Source organism: Rattus norvegicus, chromosome 1, assembly GCF_021556685.1.
Source record: "Rattus norvegicus strain SHRSP/BbbUtx chromosome 1, alternate assembly SHRSP_T2T, whole genome shotgun sequence".
In the NCBI taxonomy this organism is placed as follows: Eukaryota; Metazoa; Chordata; class Mammalia; order Rodentia; family Muridae; genus Rattus; species Rattus norvegicus.
Genome location: NC_141534.1, coordinates 124,169,425 through 124,181,782, shown reverse-complemented (window position 1 = coordinate 124,181,782; position 12,358 = coordinate 124,169,425). Strand labels below are relative to the sequence as shown.

The 12,358-nt window shown below is 35.7% G+C and overlaps 1 long non-coding RNA gene across 4 annotated transcripts in view; it reads left to right on the top strand.

Annotated features, from left to right (window-relative positions):
- LOC148007683 (uncharacterized) overlaps positions 1 to 4,128 on the top strand; it is a 107,036-nt gene extending 102,908 nt beyond the window's left edge. For all 4 annotated transcript variants that reach the window (XR_015646650.1, XR_015646656.1, XR_015646651.1 and 1 more), the window contains 2 exons: positions 673 to 791; positions 2,982 to 4,128. This is a non-coding gene — a long non-coding RNA (uncharacterized LOC148007683). The remainder of the gene's footprint in view (positions 1 to 672; positions 792 to 2,981) is intronic.
- The last annotated feature ends 8,230 nt before the right edge of the window (positions 4,129 to 12,358 follow it).

The window sequence follows — 12,358 nt, the reverse complement described above, 5'->3', positions numbered from 1 at the left end:
ACAAAATTTGAACTAGTGATTATTAAAGTTGGGTCATATAGTGGAATGTTTTACTATGGTTAGGCTAATTTATCAAAACACCCTTGATAAGAATTAAAATTTTAAACTGTTAAAGTCCTAATACAACAATGACATAGTAAGGGGAAGAAATATGAAATATTTAGTAACTGAAAACTGAGGTTAGGTAAGGAATTAGCAGAAGATTACATTTGTGTAAGTTCATCTGAACTTGTGTATCCTTTACCATGAAGTTTATGAGCAAGGCAAACTTTTGTATTTTAATAACAAATCTGATATTTTTAATTAGTTAGTGAATAGACTAATGACCAAATATATTAGTGGATTACCTTGGGGTAAGGGACTAGTTGTCTGTTTTTAGCTGTCACACTTTCATTAGTTTAGCTTCAATGTAATCAGAAATATGGGAAGAATAAATTATAATCTAGATGTATTATATTAATTAAAATGATATAGGTTAGTCTGTAGATCATTACCTAAACAGTTTTTCCAGGTTCCTGGGTTCTCCATCACAATTCATGCAAAGATATTCTGCCCATCAGTCTGGGAAGATGAGAGGCTCTCCTGTAGAGAAGGAATTTTGGAGCAATGACTCACCTTGTCCTAGGCAATATGAGACATTTAATTCTCTCGGTGTCCTCTGTTTGTCTACAGATTAAGGTGAGCCCTGGCAGTAGGCAAGAAAATGACATCATCTCTCATAGTGGCCATCGTACTGCAATCCAGGTAGAGACACTTGTCGTTCTGACATCATCTTGGAGATCTTGTGCCAGGTATCTGTGATGATTTGGAGGTCTCTATCTGTCATAGTAAACTTAAACATTTTATGTTATATTAAGCAGATTTCTGACACGATTGAGAGGATCTGTTAAGTATATATGAATTAGACAATCTATGTCTGTTTTAAATTATTGGTTCTGACTAGTATCAAGGAAGCACAGAGATTATGACTTAATGTTTTGAGTAATAACAGCATCAAAACATTGGCTAAACACATATTTAAGGCAGTGATCATATTTACTGTTGTAAATCTTTAAATGAGTATTAAAATTATTTACCACAGCTAGACAGAAATAGTATGAAAACTTTATCTTTATTGTTAAGTGTCCATGGCATCTTTAATTCAGGCCGTTCTTGTAATGAGAGATGTCACATGAGGAATAAACAAAACAAAGATGGCAAATAGTCATGGGTTGCCTTCATCCACGATGGTGCTGAAGCAATAGCTTCACCTGTGTTTGTTAGATCTCTGAGCTGAATGACAGTTTCCTGTAGAAGCATGGCTATGTATCAGCAGAGGAAAACATGCAAAGATACAAATAGACATGTTCTGTCTGGTGGCCAGGTCATTATTTTTTAATGTTAGGAGATTTCCTCCCTGTCACTTCAAGCAGCCTCTGCCACTGTGCGATTCTAAGCAGCATGATCTAAGCAGTACAGTCTAAATGGTGGTGTGGCACTTCTGAGGCAGGCAAATGGAGCATCTCTGCTCCTCCTTCTCAATACAGAGTTGGGTTTTAGCTAGGGTATATCATAATGGAAAGAAATAAGAAATAAAAAATTCCAAGGAGGCAGAAATTTAAGACTTTCTGCTAGACCAAATAGCTGTCAACAGCAGTGAAACAAGACCTGGAGAGATAAAGGTTCAGGGAGCAGAGAGCAAGCTAGTTGGATCAAGGAATAAATCGGTTGGGAGGGAAGGTGGGCAAAATCCTATACATAGAAACCTTCCATTTTTCACATTGCTGGTGAGAGTTGTAAAAGTTTTTCAATGTGCAGTTAAGAGGCCATTTAGAGTTATTACCTTTCAGGTATTGGAAACAAATTTGGAAGCCTTTAAGACCAGGAGACATCCCAGTACAGAGGTTAAAAATAACAATGAAGCCATTATTTTTGAGTGAGAATAGGAGTTATTAACCTTATTACTTCCAGAATCCAAATGATAAATTAAATATTAAGAATGGAATGAGCAACTAGACTATATTGTCAGGATATTAGGAGATAAACTAGGGGTTGAGCTGTGACCAACACCTGAGCTGTGGAGCCTGTGCCAAAGGTAGATTGATTTATCTAGGCCTAGCATTTTTCATCAGTGAGAGAGAAACCATCTTAGGAAGAGAAATAGAACTCACCCAAGGGTAGAAGTCCTAAGAGGAGGATTGAGCTAGAAAGGCCAATCTTGTAGGCTATGAATACCTCTGTTCCCAAGGAAACTAGAGGGGGTGGATGTGAGCTGAATAGAGACCAGTGGCCTTTTACCCTGACTAATGTGTGAGTGGTGGGAGGGCTTCTTTTGTGAGTGGTGGGAGGTCATCTTTCTAATTTGCCCCTGTTTGGGAAGAAAGGAATATCAAGACAATGGCTGGAAAGTGTGTGAGGTGGCAGGAAATGTGAACCTGCCAGTTTGCAAAACGAAGTTAGTACACCAAATGCTGTGTTTTATAAATCCAAGGATATATTTTTATGGAACACAGTTTTGTGTGATGGGATTCCTCAGCAGACCCATGCAGAGGCATCCATTCCTCCAAGGTAAGAGCCATAAGATGGGTCTAGTGTAGAATAGAGTTGTTTAGGGGCATGGGAAGCGTATGTGGGAAAACAGTAGAGACAAAGTAGAGGGTGGAGATAAGGGGAGGAGGAGGCTAGTCAGGAATACATCGAGGAAGGGGAGATGTAGTAATGGAGTGAGAGAAGAAAGTCAGGAAGAAAAAAAGGCATAGAGAGAGTCTAAACACTCCCTTTTATATCTAGCCAGGCCTACCTGGCAGTATGTAGGTAACTGTTGGGTAGGACCTGGAAGAAATGCTAAGGTGCTACACATTTATTAATTCCTTATTTATTTCCTATGTAGTCTTTAACTTGCAGAAAGGATATTGCTAAGTCATATTTTTATTTACTGGAAAATTATTGTGTAGGAACATTTAAAATCAGAAGCCTTTCTACATTTTTATTCTCATATTCAGCAGGCATTTATATCACCAAGGATTAAATGTGCATAGAAGAGACTGAGTGATGTTTCTGCTTATAAAAACAAGGGGTGCTTTACAAGATTTCCAAGAAATTATACCAGGAATTTTGAAACTACATGGAACTGCATTTCTGAAGAAATACACAGACTTTGGCATCAATATACTTCTACATTGTGTTCCCGAACAAACACACACACACAGGCACACACACACACACACACACACACACACAGAGAGAGAGAGAGAGAGAGAGAGAGAGACAGAGACAGAGACAGAGACAGAGACAGAGACAGAGAGACAGAGAGACAGAGAGACAGAGAGAGGCAGAGAGAAGAATATACAGACAGACAGAGTCTGAGAGACAGATAGAGAGAACGAGAGAAACAGAGAGAAATATACCTAAATGATTAAAAATAAAGTTACTAGGAAACCTGGGAATTTACCAAGAGTGAACAAAGAGCCCTACTTGAGAGACACGATACGGGATGCCTAAAGGTCTTGGATTGTAGAGTTCAAGGTATTCAACAACATAAAATAGGATTAAGAATCCCTTGCACAACTTCAGAGTTGTAATGTGTTAGTGGGCCCACTAACAGTGCTATCTCCACACTCTGCTATCAGATGTCTCTTTGGTGAAGAACTGCAGCTTCGATGGCATTGTGGGCCTACACTTTTACCAGGGTCCAAGTGTCTATTTGGCCTTGAAGTTCTCTGTTACCTTCAAAAATGCCACTAACAAAACTGCATTTGTCTCATTTATTACAACTGAGCCAATATCCAGAGACCTGGAGAGAGTCTTTGCCAACATCATTCCGGTAACTGAATCTCCAGAGCTGAAGTGAAAAAATGATAATTTTCAGATGCTCGAAGGGAAACTGATGTTGGAAAATGACTCCTTAACCATCAAATTCACCATATCCATTATCCATGTTGCTAAAATAAATGTAGTGATTGAAACCATAATAATGAATCTAGGTATCCATGGTGGCACCTGACTTTCCTTCTAGCATTTAAGAAGCCGAAGCTGTTGATCTCAGAGTTCAAAGCATGTCTGTTCTAAAATGTGAGGTACAAGTCCAGAAAATTCTAATGAGTAATACTCTGTTTTTAAAATAAACAAATAAAAGTAAATATAAAAGTATATCACAGCAATGTTTTTTTAAAACGGAGGGAAATAAATTTCAATACTGAAAGATAAACCAATTATTTTATTAAACAACAAATATTTTGTACATGGTAATGTTTTCATTTACATGAACACATAGGAAATTTTAAATTCCACCTAATCAAGTAAAACCTGAATAGTGCAGAATGTTTTAAGGGAGAATCTTTTATTCCTTAGTCATTTCTCATAATAGTACTACAAGTATAGAGAGCTTTTGTATGTTCCCTAGTTTCGGTTATGTTTTTCCTAAACACTCTTTCTTTCCTTTAGAAATCTAAAGATGAAAAAAAAAAGAAATCTAAAGATGACTATAAATCTCCATTATGTATCCCCGTTGCCCCGGAAATACATTAATTTTACTCCTAACTGATTTTTAAAGAGCTTGTGAAGATCCCCCTCTTCCATACTAGCAATAGGAAAGCCTAAAGCTCGTCACTTCCTCCTTATGTCGTTAGCTTTAGAAAAGATTTTGAATCCCTGGAGCCTGGAAACATGCACACATGTGTGACTGCATGGTTGTGCTGGCTCACAGGAACAGACTGGGGGTTGGGACTGTGATTAATCAAGTCAGTGCAGCAGGTTCAGTTCTGAGCAAAGCAGTCAAAGGTGCCTGTTACCTCCACCCTAGGAATGATCAGCAAGGCAGGGCAGCACCCAAGGTCAGCTCCCACTTTGATCCTGTGTTTTTTAGGTAGACATGATTTTTGCACATTGTTTCAAATATGTTGCAATTACAAAATTATTCTATATATCTCACGTCTTTGAAGGATCTGATCAGAAAACTATTACATGTGTACCTGACTTCATTTTTCCTGTCCTGTGTTCGGTTAGCTGCAGTGGCCCTCCCCTTGAGCCTGTGCCCTGTCATTTATTTCACTTCTCTTACAAGGTGAACATTAACATTTCAAAGAGCTGACAGTATTGTGGATTATTGGTGTGTGGGAATAATGGCAGTCAGATAAAAAAAGAACATTTGTGTTGGTATACAGGTGCTGCATAAAAATAATATTTCTACAGGTATTTAAATTAGGTTTTGCCACACCCTGAACGATATGAAGGGGAAAAATCACTTGAAGTTTAATATACAGATTATCGTGAGAGGGAAACCACAGCAGTAGGAGTTCTTACACAATGATACTTATAATAAAGAAAAGGGGTTTCCAAATTGGCTTTAACAGAGGGTAGTGGAGAGTAAATTCAGATGTATGAAGACCCAAAATATGGAAATGTCCGATATCTTTTACACAACACACACACACACACACACACACACACACACACACACTGGATACATATATATATATATATGTATATATATATATATATATGTATATATATATATATATATAAAACAGTGTTACAGAATAATAAACTTATTTTCTGCGATCTAATAAGGTAACCTAGTTTGAATGTTTACAGTCCTTTATTATCCTTTGATTTTTGTTATTTATTAGAATTTCTTAAATTTTGTAATGTTGAACAGATTCCACAATAAACTGGCGGGTTAGGGATAACATTCTTTGGATATGTTATCTTTTTTATTTTGGCTCTGCCCCCTGATTGATTGAAATTTATGTGATAGGAAAATAGTGTGCTAATTTTTGGTTATTGGCCATTCTTCATCAGAAAAATCAACAAGGATGTGTATTGTCTTTTTCTTTTGTTTGTTTGTTTGTTTGCAGTTGATTTGTAACTATATTTTTTCATTGAAATGTATCGTATTTTATATTTTCATTGAAAATTTATTTTTATACAATCAACCATAATTGCAGTTTCTTTTTTTCTACTCCTCACAGTTCCTCCCCACCTCCATTCCCTTCTATAACTAATTCCTTTTTTCTTTAGAATCACGCAACCCAAAATTATAACAACCAAGCACAATAAAATGAAATATAATAAGATAAACAAAAACCATGACACTGAGTGTTGAGAATGCAACCCAACATGAGAAAATCTGCCAAAGAAATAGGCAGAAGAATCAGAAACCCACTTCCTAACATATGTAGGAATCCCATAAAAACACTAAACTGAATTTTATAAGATATGAACAGAAGACCCAGTGAAGGCTATTATAAACTCTTGAACACAGTGGTTCACAGAGACATGTCATATCCTTTATGTCATTGTATTTTGTTTTCTATTTCAAAATGTTGTTTGGATTTAAAATTATTAATGTATTTCCAAAGTAAAGGCCTGTTGTGAGTAATGCCAACAACACTTTGAGGGGTCTTGAAGGTTTTCCTTCTGTGTTGATTAATATAGATATAGCATAGTAATACCATACCACACACTTTTGTTATTTGAGATATGTCATATAAAATTACATCTGACATAATGTCTCCTTTTTTTTTTTCCGGGGCTGGGGACCGAACCCAGGGCCTTGCGCTTGCTAGGCAAGCGCTCTACCATTGAGCTTAAATCCCCAAGCCCTGACATAATGTCTTCTACAACTCTTTTATTATTCATGTTTTCTTTATACAATAATTGTGTTTTTGGTTTCCATATAACGTTACAGCTATATTGTTTTAGTTGGCATGGGTATTACTGATTACTACATTGAATAAGTGAATTCCTTTTGTTAGAATGGCAATTTTCATAAGAATAGTCCGGATAGTCCATGATCATAAAAGGCTTGTCAAGCTCTGTTTTCTGTTTTAATTTTCTTAAATTTGCAATTCTTATACCTTACATTTTCATTGTAAACTTTTGAATTTTCTACAGTTATCATATATAATATATATTGTATGTACACATACACACACATATATGTATATATACATAAATGATACTTTTCATAACGTGGTGTTAAAATATATTTATAATATATTTAACAATGTTGCACATAAATTTATAATATATATGTATTGTAAAGGATATTGTGTCTATTATCTTTCTCGAAATATTTATTACAGAAACATTATTTATTCACTAACTTTTAATCTTGGAACATTACTGAATGTAATTACTAGCAGTATGCAGTTTCTGGTTATATATTTAGTACCTTTTACTTATAGAATCCTATCATATTTAAATGATAATGAATTGACTTCTGTTTTTCTTACTCCTACTGCCTTTATAACTTACACACTTGTTTCTTCCCTAACAGTCCTAATATTGTACAGAATAAGACATGGAATGTGTACTTCCTAGTCTTGTTTCTGATTTTAATGAAAATACTTTGAGTTTCTTCATTTACTAGGATGTTAGTTCTGAGTTAGTCCTTTCTTGCCTTAATGCTGGAATGGGTTCACTTTATCCTTACCAGTGACCACATTTCTAAGGAAACAGGACACTTGCTTCCCTACTAGACATTTACTCCAATAGCAATGTCTGCATGCATGGTTGGAGTTTTGAGAAAACCTTCATCCTCCTTCCTTGAATTTGTCCTTGGTCTTGTGACAGGTGTACCTTTAACTGTAACCATTGGAGTTCATATTTACAACAGCCATGACATTTATAGAGACAACATTTCACAGCATTTCTCTAATCCTCTAGCTTTATTTAATTCCTGCAACTTTTTCTTTAATATTTCTTGATGCCAAAGCAGGTTGTTTGAAATGTCCCAACTGTGGCTGAATAATAATAGTCCTTTTTCCCAGTATTTTTAGTAGTTATTCATTCTATTGCTAATCAACACCCACTATAATGAGTCTTATCTACTCGAAGAATCATGAGAATGTAACTATGGAAATAAACAGAATAGTTAAAAGGGTATTTGACAAAATGACCATTTAGGAAAATAATATTATTATATTCTCTGCTAGGATCTACAAATTTCTTAGGTATGTTTGCTGCCAATGTTTGCAATACCATTCCGGAATTCTCTCCTGCAGAAAAGGAATTGATTCTAATCAAGAATGAGGTTGGTTACTTGAATAAGTAGTATTACCAAAATTAGACTACGAGTGCATTTGACCTGGCAGGCCATTAATGTAGCATTTAAGGTTTATCAATTGATAAGAAAATTATGAAGTTTTTACCTGTACTTAGAAAATACAGAGTCATCTTCTAGCACTAATAAAACTAGCCAGCAAGGAAAGTTTCCTGTATAGATTAAGTTTGATTTCTCAACGTGAAGCAAATAGAATGTAAAGTCTCTGTAATAACACAGTCTTACCATGATGCTAAATAAGGCAGTCCTCTGCTACACATGTAGCTGGAGCCATGGACTCAAGTATTATACTGATTGTTTGGTAATTGTTCCTGGGGGCTCGGACGAATCCAGATAGTTGATAAAGCTGCTCTTCCAGAGATTGCAAACCATATATTGGCTGCATTCCTTCCCATAACTCTTCCATTGGGGTCCCTGGGATCAGTCTACTTGCTGCCTGTCAGGAGTTGCATCTACCTTAGGGGCTAGAGCCTCTAAAAGGATAGTTATAACAGATTCCTATCTGAAAACACTTCTTGGCAGCAATAGTAGTTTTTGCCTCTGCAAATGGATGGTTGCCAAAGTGGGGCGGGTACTAGATTGCCTCTCCTTCAGTCTCTGATTCATTTTTTTTTGCATTTGCTTTACACATGAACATTTCTGGTTTAAAGAATTTGAGATGGGTGGATGGCTCTATCCCTCAATTGGAGACCATGTCTATCTATGAAAGTTGGTTTCTTCAAGCAGTATCTCCACGCTTTTGGGTATCTTAGCTAACATCATACCTCTTAGGTCCTGAGGGCCTCTTGTATCCCTGGCATCTAGGACTTTCTAGTCCCCCTCCATACCTCAAGCCTGCTACATATTTGTATTCATTATCCAGTCATTCTGCACTTCTCTCCAGTCTCATCCCACAACTGACCCTCCCCTCCCTTTATCCCCCCACAACCAACTCCCTATTCCAAGTCCTTCCTTGCCTCTGCCCCCCATGATTATTTTTTCCCACCTCTAAATGGGATGGAAGCATCCACACTTGGTAAGCTTCATAGGGTCTGTGAGTCATGGGAGTTCTGAGATTTGAGGCTAATATCTAGTTATCAGTGAGGCAATACTAGGAGTGTCCTTTTGGATCAGAATTATCATATTCATGATGATATTTTCGAGTTCCACCCATTTGCCTTCAATATTGGCAAAGTCTTCATTTTTATTATCTAATTAGTATTCTATTGTGCAAACATACCATGTTTTCTGTATCCATTCTTCCGTTGAGAGACATCTGGGTCGATCCCAGCTTTTGGCTCTTATAATAAGACTGCCATGAACATAACCAAACACATGTTCTTGTTATATGTTGGAGCATCTTTTGAATGACAGTGGTCTTCAGGTAAATATATTTCCAATTTTCTGAGGAACTTCTAGACTGCTTCCAGAGTGGTTGTACCAGCTTACAATCCCACCAACAATAGAGGCGTGTTCCTCTTTCTCCACATCCTTGACACCATCTGCTGTCAACTGAGGTTTTGATCTTACCCTTTCTGTTGGTTAAGAACTGGAATACAAGTGTCTTTTTGATACAATTTGCATGAAGACTAAGTATGTTGAACAATTTTTTAGGTACTTCATGGTCATTCAAGATTTCTCAGTTGAGAATTTTCTGTCTAGCTCTATACGCCATTTTTAAATTGGGTTACTTGATTCCCTGGAGTCTAAATTATTGAGGTCTTTGTATATTTTGGATATTACATCTCTATCAGATATAGGATTGTTACATTGTTGTTGTTGTTTTTTTCCTTTAAACAGTGTCCTTTGCCTTACAGAAATGTTCAGTTTAATGGGGTCCCATTTATCAATTGACGATCTCAAAGCCTGAGCCATTGGAGTTCTGTTTGGATGTTTTCCCCTGTGACAATATGATCAAGGCTCTTTCCCATTTTTTCTTCTATCAGATTCAGTGCATCTGGTTTCATGTGCAGGTCCTTGTTCCACTTGGACTTGAGAATTGTAAAAGAAGATAAAAATTGTTCAATATCCATTTTCTATTTGCAGATCTCCAGTGAGACCAGCACCATTTGTTGAAAATGCTTACTTTTTTGACTGTACTGTTTTCACTTTTTTGTCAATGATCAGGTGAACATACGTGTGTGGTTTCATTTCTGGGTCTTCAGTTCTATTGTGTTCATCTACCTGGCTGTCTCTGTACCAATACCATTCAGTTTTTATCACTATTGCTTTGTAGCAAAGCTTGAGTTCAGGGATAGTGATTCACGCAGAAGTTCCTTAATTGTTGGATATAATTGTCACTATACTGGCTTTTATCATTATTCCAGAAAAGATTGAGAATTAGTCTTTCTATATTAGTGAAGAATTGAGTTGGAATTTTGATCGGGATTTCATGGAAAGTGTGATTGCTTTTGATAAATGAACATAGTTACTATGTTAATCCTACTCCTCCATGATCATGGAAAGTCTTACAATTTTCTGTGGTTTTTTTTTATTTCTTTCTTCAGAGATTTAAAATTCTTGTCATACAGACCTTTCACTTGCTAGTTAGGGTCACAGCAAGATATTTTATATTATTTGTGGCTATTATAAAGGGTTTTGTTTTCCTATTATCTTTCTTGGTATGTTTGCATTTTCTATAGAAGAATGCTATTGATTTGAGCTAATTTTATATTCAGCCACTTTGGTCAAGTTTTTTATCAGGCTTAGTTATTCTCTGGTGGAACTTTTGGGTCACTTAAGTATACTGTCATTTAATCTGCCAATAGTGATATTTTTACTTCTTCCTTTCCAATTTGTTTCCCTTTGACATTTTTTATTGTCTAATTGTTCTGGCTAGAACATCAAGTAACGTATTGGATAAAAAGAGAAACAGTGAGCAGCCTTGTCTCGTTACTGATTTTACTATTGGACTGTTTCAAGTTTCTCTCCATTAAATTTGATGGTGGCTGTTAGTTTTCTGTATATATTTTTTTATTATGTTTAGGTATGTTCTGTGAATATTTGATCTTTCCAAGAATTTTAACATGATGAGGTGTTGTATTTTGCCATTTTTTTCTATACTAAACTCAGTTTTTAAATAAAAGCCCCTTATTGCACAAAGAGAAGTTATTCTCAAAGGAATGGAGACACTTGCTGAAAAATCCTCAGAACCAATCTCTGAATCACTACATGCCTGCAAAAAAAAAAAAAGGTATGCACCCAGTGACATTGCTAACTGCCACTGAGAGGTCAAGAAAGAATATATTTCATGTTGATTAAGGAGAAGAGGATATTTAATGGCAACATGGCATCTTATTACGACTCACAGAGACCTCTTTTATGTTATAGAGATCCCCTTTAATTAAAATTGGAGCAGTCCTTTGTTAATAAAACAGTTTTTTTATAGAAACATGATTCTACATTTTAAATCATTCTTTTCCCGATTTTGTCCATTGAAACTGGAATCGCCCATCTACCTTATACATGTTGATATCAGTAAAAATAGTATAATTTCCTGTTCCCTCTTTTTATTAGTCATGGATTGCTAGAGTAACAGAAATTATGAAATAAATATATAATATCCTACATGAGATGCTTTCAAATGATTTACAGGCCGTAGTCAATCTAGCTGAATAATAGCTGTCTATGAATAGAAGATCCAAGAACCTTGTAGTTGTTCATGCTACATGTCTTAGCTGCTCTGTGGTATGCAATAGGATTATGATAAAAGCAGTCTTTAAGAACAATTAAGTAATGGATATGGTAGTGAGGTAAAAATCAAGGAAGGAAAACAGAAAAACATTCCTTCTACCCTGTACTTTCATAGGATTACGGTAGAAGATGCATCCCATATTAAAGACAGCTTTTAAATATTAAGTTAAATGTTGCATCTTCACATCTCAAAGATCCACATTGAAAGTAGTCATTCCAATTTAAAACTAGTAAAACGTATTCAAAAGTGTCCTCAAATCTGGACTTTTACCTAATTCCTGATTTTATCTAAGGTGTCAACCAAGAGTAGCTGTCACACACACATAAAATGCTCTCAGATTTTGATTGATTGATAACCTTTTAGGATATTGTTATTTGCCTTGTGTGCATAAGGGGATATATTTTTGATTATATTCACATATATGTGTGTAGGTACACATGGGCATGCATAGATTGGCTACAAGTCAATCTCTATGATTTTTCTCCCCACCTTAATAGTTTAAAAATACTTTTTTATTGAGTAACTTTAAAAAAAGAGAAATACAGTGAGTTTGAAATTCACAGAAGAACATAAAGGATGTAATATTCTCATTGTACCACGTGGTTTTTAGAGAGCATATCAACTTTTTAAGTTACAAATTG